The 12315-nt window shown below is 37.7% G+C and overlaps 1 long non-coding RNA gene across 2 annotated transcripts in view; it reads right to left on the bottom strand.

The window, feature by feature from the left end:
* The window catches only part of LOC127472884 (uncharacterized), a 76119-nt gene that overhangs the window by 45253 nt on the left and 18551 nt on the right, over positions 1-12315 (bottom strand). The window lies entirely within an intron of this gene.

Here is a 12315-nt window from a genome sequence, read left to right on the forward strand (position 1 = left end):
GATTTTTAGATATTTGAATGTTACCTATAAATTCAACTAAATCAGAACCAAAAGTTTCAACAATTGCAATGACTAGATTTGATTAGGGTATCAGGTATTTAGGTTAACTTTATCTTATGGTACCAAATTAGGCAAACAGTTTCATTATATGTTATGTGTCCCAAACAATCTGTTTCATGAAATAATACTGTCATATTTCTTGATGATCCTGGCAGGCATGTGTAATTAAAACCAAAACTTAGTATCTGTAGCCCTTCCCTGTTGTCTCCTCCATCCAAATATCTGCAGGTCCCAAGCCTGCAAACACGTACTTGTTTGAGGAGCCCTGCTGGCTTAGACTACTCACAAAATTAGACTTATACGTACAGAAGTGTTTATAGTCTCAGACCTGAACCCTCAAGCTTGCAAAAGAGACTAACCTAAATAGTGACTGCTCAAAACAGGAAAACTTCAGTATAGAGTATTTAGTTCTTTGAAAAATAAATGTGAAGTTACAGAGGGGAGACTCTCACTTGAAAGATAAGATTTTTCTAAGGAAAATATTAGTAATATATGTAGAAATAGAGGATTAGAATCATATAGAAATGAAAACCTTCTTCATATACTGTCCAGAAAGAAACAGCAAGTAAAATATCAAATAAAAAGCAATGACTGGGATGGTCAATCGTAATTTACAAGTAAATAAATTGTTAATCAGTAGTTTAAATGGAGGGAAAAAAAAATCCAGACTTTGTTCTCAACAGCTAAATGTTTTTATATTTTTAATTCCAAAATTACAAGAAAAATATGACTGTTACTGTGGAGTAAATATAAAAAGAGGATTAACATTTATTTTTAATATTCATATTTACTTAATAACATGTATAACAGATAATAGAGTGATAAAATGGCAGCATGCTGTTCTGACAATTTTTTTAATGATCCAACCATGTTTAATATTTAACTTCCACTATTACCTCAATGGAATTATTTTTTCTTCCTATTTTGCGTTACATTCATACAAAAAAAGTCATCCTAAATGTCCTTTGTTAGTTGTAAATGTACAGAAGACTTTTGTTTGCATATGACTGAATTAAAACATGCTTTCTTTATGTATCTGAATTGTCCATATAAGGCCATATAATGGGCTAGGTCCTGCTTACATATAATAGGACTAGATTCATGGGACAGAGCAATATGGATTTGCCTATTATCTAAACATGCAAATAATTTTTATTTTATTAGTTATAGCACTCATTATGCACTTTACATATCAATAACCCCCTGACCAGCTGTAGCACGAACGACAGAGTAAAGGTTTATTTTTTCATTTGTTCTCAGCTTCATTATAAATTTGGATTCTTTTCTTTTTCCAAAGGATGCAGAGAATAATACTCATGGATGCAAGGGAATCATACTCATGGCTAATTTTTAATGCAAGTTTCTGCTCTAGCCACTCAGATAAATTCTTCCATTTACCGGAAACAAGACTCTGGTAAATAATGTACAGAAAGTGAGTTACATTTGGCCTTGACACATATGAGCTTGGAAACTGTATCATGTCTAACAGACACACTAATCTTCCTCACCCCCCTCCACCCACAAAGCATTCTCTTAGTTCCGTGCTAGACCCGTGAATAAGCATAGACAAAGTAAAACTTCCAGTAGGTCTTACTTCTACTAGGCAAATGTGCTTCTTTATACTTAAGAACGTCTTCTAGGTCTCCATTACATCACTACAAATATTCCTTCAAATAAGAAGTCAACCCTGCATTCGTCGTGCATTCAGAACTTCTAATTTCAAAAAGACCCCCCCAAGTACTCCTGGTATCTTTTTGATGTTTTTCTTTTTTGCAGTCAGTTTGCTTCCTTTTTGCTCCTCCTCACTAGACAGATTAGCTCCATCCTTGACACAGCAGGCACTGAGGCAGGCTGATGGCTCAGCTGACCAGTATCGGCCACCACAGCTCCAAGGGACTTCACACGTTACACACCTGCCTCTTTACAATACTAAAATCCACCCAAGTTAGAAACTATTTGGGACAAAAGACCAGGCCCAAATATTCTATTTTGTCATTTTTATTTTGTCCCAGATTTTCTAACAGTCTGAGCTAGTGTTGCAGCAGGGCAGTGGGTAGACCAGCAGCGCACGATCTGGTGCCGTGGCCGCAGGTGGCCTCAGCAGGATGGTGTGTGTCCCCTCTCCTGCCCACTCACCCTGCCTGACACCCTCCCACAGCCTTATGTGCCTGTTGGACTAAGGGAATGGGGGACTTGACTGCACAGATGCCTAGATACAAAATGGTCACATTTCATTGTGCTCTATTAGCACAGTTTGCACCTTTCAGATCCACCCTTAGATCCAAGATCTACTCACTCCACTGAATTTCTGTTATTCAAATTCTGTACTGTTCCAGGCTGCTAGAAATGACAGAGAGCAAGTTGACTTGTTTCCTTCTTGACACCTTTTCCAGGAATTCGATTATATCTAACTGTGGTTACCTTTCAGATACCCGAAAGCAGTATCTCATTTATTCTTAAAACTGATACAGAAATAAATGCTGTACAGTTTGGGGACCGTCCATAAGGTTAAAAAACAATGGCCTAAAATTTCAGACTTGCTTGTCTGAGGTTAGCCTCCTAAACTAGGCAGCAGGAAAGGCAAGCCAAAAAATAAAAACATTTTAAATCAAGGAACAACTATTTGTTGTAATGTCTATGATGCGTACAGATACTAAAGCCCACCTATGAAAGCAACCACTATTTTTAGTTCTGTAATTAATCAAATGGACTTTGTTAGGAAAATTTGGATAATAAAGTAAGCAGGTATTGGCCTATATTTTCTTTACCACTATTGAGTGGGGAAAAAAAGTCTCTTCTGGTGTGTTAGACACTTCAGATACATGTTCATAACTTCTCAGTCCTTGTGCTAGAGATGTTACAGTCTGTTTCCAAAAAAAAATCGTGACATGAAGTGATCAACAAAATAGTTTTGACCTTCAAGGACAAATTAAAATGGAAAAAAAACCAGCAAAAATTACTCTGCTGGTTTTCCCATTGAAAGTTAGATGATGGCTATTCTCTTAGATATAAAAAAAAATAAATACTTGTGCATAAAGCGGAGACCACAACCACAGAGTTGTGACTCTTCTCATGTACTACCTCATGGATACGTGTTTACCTAATGCATGCACAAAGCCACAGTAAAACTACACAACATGTATGGCTTTTTATGGACAGATAGATGAATAAAATTTGCATGGGTACACGTGCCACACACACACACAGAAAAATCATGACAGTTGTTACCCTCAAATAAACAAGGATACTGGATGGACCGATACAATTTCTACTAAATGAAAAAATAGCCCTTAATTTCAGTGGGATTTTGATTGGATTTGAATTAGATTTGGTTAAACTATGTAAGGACTATGTATGCACCTTACAGACAGGAATGTTCAAACACATTTTCAAAGCAACTAGTTGTGAAATCCCCCTGCAGCATAACTTTCACTATATAGAACTATACTGCAGTTTCATGAACACCTTAAAATTCTATGATTCTAGCCAAATACCTTAAAAACAAATGAACTGAGGATGGATTAATTTGATTCTATTTATTATTTTCAGTTACTATACTTTTCCTGTATTTTTAATGCACGTATGCCTGCATATATGCATGTATATCCAGTCCCCCACATATAGAGTTCTACTATACTAGTTCAAATTTATACAAGAAATTCCTTTAACAGGAATGAATCAAGAGACTGATTTAGTTTAATAGGAGTGAAAAGCAATGACCATTATTTAATTGGGACAGTGTTAGCTAAAATTTCACGTCTGGAGCAGGGGAAGTAAAGGGTGATCTGCTTAAGTGAGCTCTGCAGTTACATGAGTGTTAGACGACGGGGGGGGAGCAGACAGATTGTGGTCTTTTATACATCAGCACACCAAATTAATCCAAAAGTAAAAAATAATGATGAAATGCAATGTTACTTTATGTAGAACATTTTCTGCCATTTCAACCTCATCAGGTTTTTCTGATTATTTTTTTTTCTAAGATTGCTTTTCTTGCATGTAATACCTGCTTAAAGTTGAGCAGCAAGTAAAATACCTAAATTGTGAGTTTCTACTGTATATAAATATGTATCAACTGAACAAAATAAGGAGATGAATATGTCTCAAAAGAAGAGGTCAAATAGCTACATAATAAGAAATTATCACTTTTGAACCAGTACTTTTTGTATACAAGTCTAAAAGAGTTTTACTAAGGGCTTCACTGCGGGAGCAGACCTAACTCCATAATCTCATGAACCATACGGGAAAGCAAATGAAGGTCTTATGCAAAAAGATAGAGTATAGCAGGTTACAAGGGTTTCAGCACTCATGTTAATTTGGGAATCTTTGTGCTATTGGCATGACAGTACTTGGTCATATTTTGTTTACTGAGTGCTAAACTGCAGGATCTCCATTCTCAGTTTAGCAGCTGCATTATACATATGTTTTTAAAACCCATTACATTGAGAAAGGCCTAGTTTGACTACGAATAATCAGAAAAGGAAACAAGCAAGCAGGGTAACAAACAAGGTAGTAATGGTTAGTGTGATACAAGTTTGGATGGTCTTTGTTCAGTTGCCAAGCAATAATTGTTAAGTGTTAAAAAAAAAATCAAAATAATTAAAAAAAAACCCCAATGACAAAATACCCCTCCTCTCATATTTTGACAACCTGAGCAGAAAGGACTCAGAAAACCAAATATTCCTCTCAGGCTTTGGATAGTCCCTCTGCACTGGAGTAAACGTGGGATGGGGTAGTGAATTAATAAAGCCAGAATATTTATTGCTAATAGGTTTACTAAGCATGTGAACAGATAACCAGTCACACAGTGCCAAAACTACATCCCACAGAAACTCTTTGAACTAACAAAAAATAGAAATTTACAGAAACCAGGATCGTTCAGGAAGGGATGTAGGGTCTTTACCACTTCTGTGACTGGACAATCAGAAGTAAAGCAAAATTCAGCAAGAGCTTGATTCTTAACACAAACAAGATATCTTTACCCACTGTGAAAAGGAAGGGAAAAAATATAAGATGCAGTAGTGCAAGACAAAAGGCCTTTCCCTGCAAGCATCTGTGTCTCTTTGCAGCATTTACTGCTGTGAGGAGCCCTATTGTGGTTAGGCTAAGTCCTGTTAGAAGACTGCTTGGAAGAGGAAAGCCCTTGCTGGATCCAGATGTAGTTACTTTTCTCAGGAAATAGTTGCTGGGTTTGCAAGCAACATACAAAGCTTTGTATTGCAACAGACTGCTGGTGAACACAAAGAGCCATAAAATATTTGCTTGACCAAATAGTTAAAATTGGGGTTAAAAAAACCCTGAGAAAGTTGCAGAAATGCAGGCAATCGCTGGTCAGTAAACATTATTTTTTAAATAGTCCTCAACTCCATAAACTGTGATATAATAAAAAAGTCTGCCCTGTACTTCAGCTTAATTAATATTGAATAGACCTTTTAAAAAGTTAGTAAATATTTATGAAATGAACTATAATTTTCTTAGTGTACATTAAAACCTGTGAATCAGTAAACAATTTTTAATTTTTTGCCAAATTTATACATAGCAAGAAAAGAATCACATTTTACCTTTATTATTTCTACTATGGATTTGCATGCACACGTATTTGTGGATATGTCTACATGTGCACATATACATCTATCCTTGCACAATAAAATAATCTGTGTGCATACACATACAAAGACTTGCATATTCACAAATACTGGGTAAGAAAAATTAAAGAAGAAGTAAAAAATTCACCTTGTATAATTGTTATAACAAGTTAAACCTATTGTGTAAATTTAAAATGTTTATGTAAAAAATGTCACGGTTTCTAATATTAATTTTATTTTAAAGAGTAAAACCAGAAAGCACTTGGAAAAACTATAAAAAAAACAAACAAGGGTCAATCCTGATTTCCCTTTTTATAGGCTCTTTATTGTTGCATTTCATTCAGTTTGGCCGGTAAAAAAAAAAAAGAAACCAGCCTAAAAGATCAATTGTTTATCTCCCTGTCCTAGCCATATTACCTCCTTGCTGTTGTGTGCTAAAACAAATCAGTTCATTTGTTTTTTTTGACATTAACTATAAAGTGTTTTAATTTAATTTAAAAACAAAAGATAGCTGTGGGGTTTTTTCCTGTTCCTTTCAACAACATATTTTGAATTTTTTTTTTTTTAAAGAAAAACATAGGACTTTGAGAAGTCATTGCCATAGGTCCTTCAAGATGATTTTGAGCGTCACACTTCAACATAACGTCCCTTACACTGCAAGCCTGATGAGAAGAGCTCCCAAAGGTTTCAGCTTAGTGACTTGGCACCCTGTTCTTTTATGTCACACTACACACAAGTACTTCAAACTCTTAATAAAGCCTCAAGATGAAGGTATGGGTGGCCTGCCAGCATATGGACTTGAGCAGTTCAGTGTACACATCAGTATTGTAATATTGGGGTTTTTTTCTTGGTCCTGTTTTCCTTCATTTGGTTCAGTTAGGTTGGCCTTCCGCTACAACTGCGTGATAAAAATGCATGCATGTGAACATACACAAACATACAACTACTTACAAAACTCTCTATAAAATTCTGTAATGCATGTCAATAAATCCTATTTTTGTGTAGTAGATTCATCCTTCCCACCCTTGCTTACCTCAACTTGTCATAAAGCAGGGAGCACGTGCTCCCCTCTATGCCGTGTAACTTCCATCATCATTTGCAGCTTATTGAAGATGGTTAATCAGTTTATAATGTAGCCACACTGCCTGCAAAGTCCTTGTCAGCCCCGTGCAACAGGCACAGCAGCACACAGCATGCTAATTTACCTAAGAAGTAATTAAGGAGAAGAATCCTAACACCAAACTCAACAGCTGAGGGGAAGATTTCTCTCATTTACATTGACAGGCCCTGATATCTGCTCATTCTGCTCTGTGATGAACTTTGTGATCACCCAAGTGCCAAAAGGCAGTGGCCAACCCAGCTAGTGATCACGTCTGCTGAGCTGGCTGCTCAGACCCAGGCTCACCCTCTGCCTTCTGCCCTGCCTCCTAGTTTTCACCTCCTGTGTTCATCAGAAGCATTCATCTTCTGTGCATTGTAGGAAACAAGGTGGGAGGAGCAGTGTAGTAGGAGAATCAGCTGAGGGCCCTTTCTAGGGACAGGTGCCCATGGAGGTGGGTGAAAATCTGGGAAACAGAATGAAGGAAAAAAGAGAGACAGTGTGCATGTGCCTGAGTCAGGACAAAGTAGAAGCAGGAGCAATGAAATAGAAATACAGGGAAACAGGAAAATTAAAAAAAAAATAAAAAAGGGGGAGGGGGGATTTAAAGAGGAGAAATAGGAACTGTCTTGCCACATTCTCATCATCTGCAGCATTCAGTCATTTCTCTACCTGTGCCATATCATACTTCCCCAGCAGACGCTCCCATGAGGGTAAGGAGAGTGACTGAGAAGCATTGCTTTGATGAGGGCAAGTCTGGGAACCAGCAGTGGACTGAAGTTTTTTAAAAGCCTACATCTCACTCTGCTAATTTTTTTCTCTTTTTTAGCTTCTTAAATCCTGATTTGGAAGGAAAAGAGAGTTACCAAATATGTTGCTGAAAAATGACACCCCACAAAGCCATATCATCTTTCCCCATACTTTAGGATGTCCCTCTCTTTCTACCTCCTTGAGAAGAAATCCATTTTCTTTTCCAACTAGGAATTGTGCCTGGTCTTACGATTGGGACACATGGGCTGGAGATTCTCTGAGGAGCAAGACGCCACAGGAGTAGATCTATGGCAAAGGCTGAGAACTGTGCCCAGCCAGGGAACACTTCGCTGCACCATCCCTGCCCTGGAGATGGACCAACAAAGAGCAAATTAGCAATCAGCATACATTTGTATCAAAACTGGCAAACATGTTGTCAGAGTCAGGAACTTCTGGTATGTCAGGAACAGGTATGTCAGGATTTTTCATATTCTCTTAACAGACAAATAGCTCTTCTCTTAAATCACTGGCCATTTCTAATGCAACAAAATAGACCATAGGAACACATGCTGAAAATAACTAAATATAATAAATAACTAAAAAATAACTAAAATATAACAACATTGTTAAGGATATTTAGAAAAGGAACCAGAAAGTGACAGAAATCTGTCATGAGCTTGCCACTAAGGACAAGGGCAGCTACACCAGATATGGAGAATTTTAGTGAATCACTCAGCCAGTCTTTCCAGACAAAAAAAAAAACAAACAAGGGAATTGAGACGTTTCTGTGTTGGCTTTTGTGTCTTTCTTTGGGTGTTTGCAGCTCACGGTATTTACATTAAATTAATACTGCTGACTATGTATTCTGTACATTGAGGTTAAATAACTGATAGTGTCATAGCTGCTGGCCACTTCTCCTCAGCCCCTCTCCTAGTTAACTGGTCTTTTTTGTCCTTACTTCTCTCCCAGGAAATGCTGACATTTTTCCAGAGTGGACACTATGTGCCATTCACTCAGCTCAAGATTAAACACCCTCTCTTCTAGGCCACTTTCTCCTTTCCCTCCTTCTGCTTGTAGTGAGGGTGGACACCAACATGGGCACTGACTTACATCTGTACAGCTGGGACTGTGATGCAACAAGCTGAACAACAGCACGTTTTCCCAGTGCTTGTCCAGATTCCTCTGTTGGAAACAAATCTTATTTGCTTCAGTAAAGCTATAAACTCAAGGGTGGGGTGGGCCTTGATTTGGCAATGCTTTCTGCCTCCCACACCTCTCTGGTAGAAGTGTTCACATGAGGTCAGACAATTCAAAGAGGAAAAAAAATGGAAGAATCACACCTTTAAAAAAATGTAATTTCTCCATGGCAGTTTTCCACTGCTTTTCATTTTTTTCCTTCAACCAGGCATTTTGAGAATGCATCATTTAAAACAATCAAATTCTCAGAAGAAATTTATTTTACAATGCCCCTTTTCAGAGACGTTTGCACGCAAACTGAGAATTTTCAGGTTTCCCAGGCAGATGAACCTTGTCTGGGCAGAAGCCCATGATAGCTTATGTTATTCAGCATGGCATTATCCCATGCTGTTTACTTATAGCTTGCTGAAAATGAGGGACGATGGAACACATTTTCCAGGGCACACCCTGACTTTATTCTTAGTAAATTCTATTCTCGGCCTAGAAAATCACAATTCTTTGAGCACTTTTTAAAATAATACCTGCTCATTTTCAGCTGTGGGGAGAAGGTGACAATAACCCCTTCAGTACTTCCATTGACAAGCAAAGGGGGCAAGTTCAGAAGACAACCTAACCACCACCTGGGAGACAGAGCTGCAGTGGTAGAGCATGAATTCCTCAAATTCAGAGAATGAGCTTTGGGGATGAGGGAATCCTCTAATAAAATAAACAGAAAATTAAATTCGCCTCCCTTTTTCTCTCACATGTCTCCCATCTACGCCTGCCTGGGAGAGAACAACGGTGGTGCCTAGACATTAGCACTATCAGCACAACTCATTGACGTTAGTTATACAAACACAGGGGTCACATTTCGCCTCTGGCTGGACTCAAGGGAATCCTCTCTTTCCTCCTGAGAAGACTAATGCTGCATCCTGGTGATGAGCACAGGTACCATCAGTACTGGAACGCCAGTCCTTGTTACTACACTTGTAGCTCAGCCTGAGACTACCTGTATATAGACAGGAGTGCATGTCTCAGGAAGCACCTGAGTGGTGCTGGAGGCCATACTGTGGCCATGGGGAGCGGATGGTGTCTACCAACCCCACAGAGGTTCTACAGAGACTAAAGCTGTATTAGAAATGAGACTCATGTCATGCTGCTACTATTTCTATGCATTTCTCCATGTGCAAATAGTAAAATTAATAAAGCATCTTCTATCATCCGTCCAAACTCATCTGGACAACAGCATCAAATATGTTATAAAACACAGGTGTCACTTCTTCTTTTTAAGTGGAAGCTTTGAGTTTCACAGGGACAAGTTCCGTAACTCTCTTCTACAAATTAGGAAGCTCGACTCTCCAGAATTAAAACAAAATTCTAGAAAAAATTCCATTTTGTATTGACATACATATGTATTACGTGTGTGTGCATGCAGCCAACCCTGTGCCTCTGTGTATTGTTCTGAACAGCACTAGGTCACACAGAAAATTGAATGTATTTAAATAAGGTGCAACAAATTCTCCCTGCTCCAAACAAGGTCCTTGGACAATGATGTTCTTTCCTGGTTATATTTACATAAGACAATGGATTATATTTACAAACAGAAATAAAGTTAAACAGCATAGCACCATTTCAGACTAAGTTTGGCTGTTCTAGTGCTCCTCTCTGAAGTTTGGTGAGTCTACACCCTATATTTTCCCCCAGACTACTTATCACATCTGCAGTACCATAAATCTGCCAACTTTTCCTGTCATGTCTACTGCTAATTAGGCTTCGTTGGGGTTTTCACTCTCACACTCTCACATTAGATAAATGCAGTGGCTATAAGCACTGCTAACTGCATTACTGGTTATTGAGGCACTTTCGGTGGTCATGCTAAACCAGCGATAATAAAACAGACTTGCGTGGACACTACCAGAGAGTCAACAAACCCTATTTAGTGCTCCCTAAGTATTGCCCATAAAATATTTAGAGAAGGAAAGAGAAATAATAACTTTCTGTGGTTTGGGTTTTTTTTTTGGGGGGGGGGGTGGGCCACAACATGACACCAATCAAATTAACCTACCCCTGCTGAACCTGGGGTATAACTAATCATATGAAAGCCAAAAGGTATTTATTTTAATTTTTAGAAAAAGCTCCTTTAGAAGTATATTTAAAAACATCTAGCATTTCAGCAAGAGTTGATAGCTATTGAAAGTTACACAAAAAATAACCACTACAAAACTTGTCTGAAAATATAATAACAAAAATAAAAGTAATTCACATGAGTCCTTTATAAGAGTGATCTCTATGGCCAGAAATGAGATGGCAGTATACTACAGCTAATGCAGATATTATAGCCAAATATATTTGTGGTAACACATCTAAAAGAGAAAGAATGAAAACTGATGTGCAGATTTGCAAAAGATTCAAATACTACTAAAAATTGGGGGAGAGGAAGGGTAGAAGGAGGGGAGGGTACAAGTCTTAATCATTATTTCATGAGGCCCATATTCACAAAGCAATTTTTTACAGATGGTTGGAGGTATTTCTCAGCCTTTAACTGACAGGAATACAGGAGCCTCACAGGCCTTAAGTAGCAATTCTATTCATAGGCTCTTAGCCTTTATATAATTGTATCAAGTACAGTAACAGACGTAAATTAACATGCGCTCACCTCCTGCTCCTATCAATGTATGCCTTGACCTTTTAAGAAACCTCAAGAGTAGAACTAGTTTAGTATTTGATACATTCTCTTTTGGGGGAGATTAAATGCTGGTCTAGGAGGTGCAGGTACTCAAGGCTCTAGCAGGCCTTACCCACCTTTAGCTTTAAGAATCTGCTTTTCTTCAGTACCTATAAACAAGCAAAGTTTGTCTACTTTGGTGATAAATGAGCTGATACCAGTAAAGCGCTGCTAAGCTTTATGGGTCCTAATGAAGTGCTTAACCTGAGTCAGGTGGTAGCAGAGCCCCCAACTTCTGAAGACATCTGCCCGTAATGACAGCTTTCTGAAGAAAGATATTTTTGTGGTTTTACAGCAAATCATCCATCGCAACTTGTGGGCAGACAACGGCCATCAAGAAATTAGATGCCAAAATGAAAAGACAAAAATGGACTTCTTGCAAAAATCCTTCCTATGAATTTCATTTACTCATAAATTGAATTTAAAATCCAAAAGGAAAAAAAAATGAATATAAAATTAAAAATGTAAAAACACTTTGCTGTAGTTACTTGTCTATAAGCTTTTAATTTTGTAACTGGAATGTATTTCGTCTTTCTCCAAAGTTGCCACGTCTGGAAACAGAGCAGGGTACAATGGCTAAAAATGAGTTAAACAAGGATATTTTTGGTTGTTTTAATGGGACGGGGTCCTTTTGCTTTTAAAATATGTGCTATAAATTAATTTGCCTCTTGATTTTTCTACCTCATGACTATAGTAGTGGGCAGAAAATTGTACTAGCCGTCTCAAGGATTGTGCATTTAAAAAAAAAAAGAAGAAGAAAAAAAAAACCTATGAGAAAAAACTACGAGAACTGCAAATGTCGGACAATACATTTAACTATGAAGTGGAAGAGGGTTAACTAGCAAATGAAGAAAGAAAGATGAGGTAAGTAAATAGATTCTAGGCAATGCTCATTAACTTTTTTTCTTCCCCACCTTCTTACG

The sequence above is a fragment of the Manacus candei genome, unplaced genomic scaffold (genome assembly GCF_025592945.1).
Source record: "Manacus candei isolate 608988 ecotype Guabito, Panama unplaced genomic scaffold, ASM2559294v1 h1tg000033l, whole genome shotgun sequence".
Classification (NCBI taxonomy): domain Eukaryota; kingdom Metazoa; phylum Chordata; class Aves; order Passeriformes; family Pipridae; genus Manacus; species Manacus candei.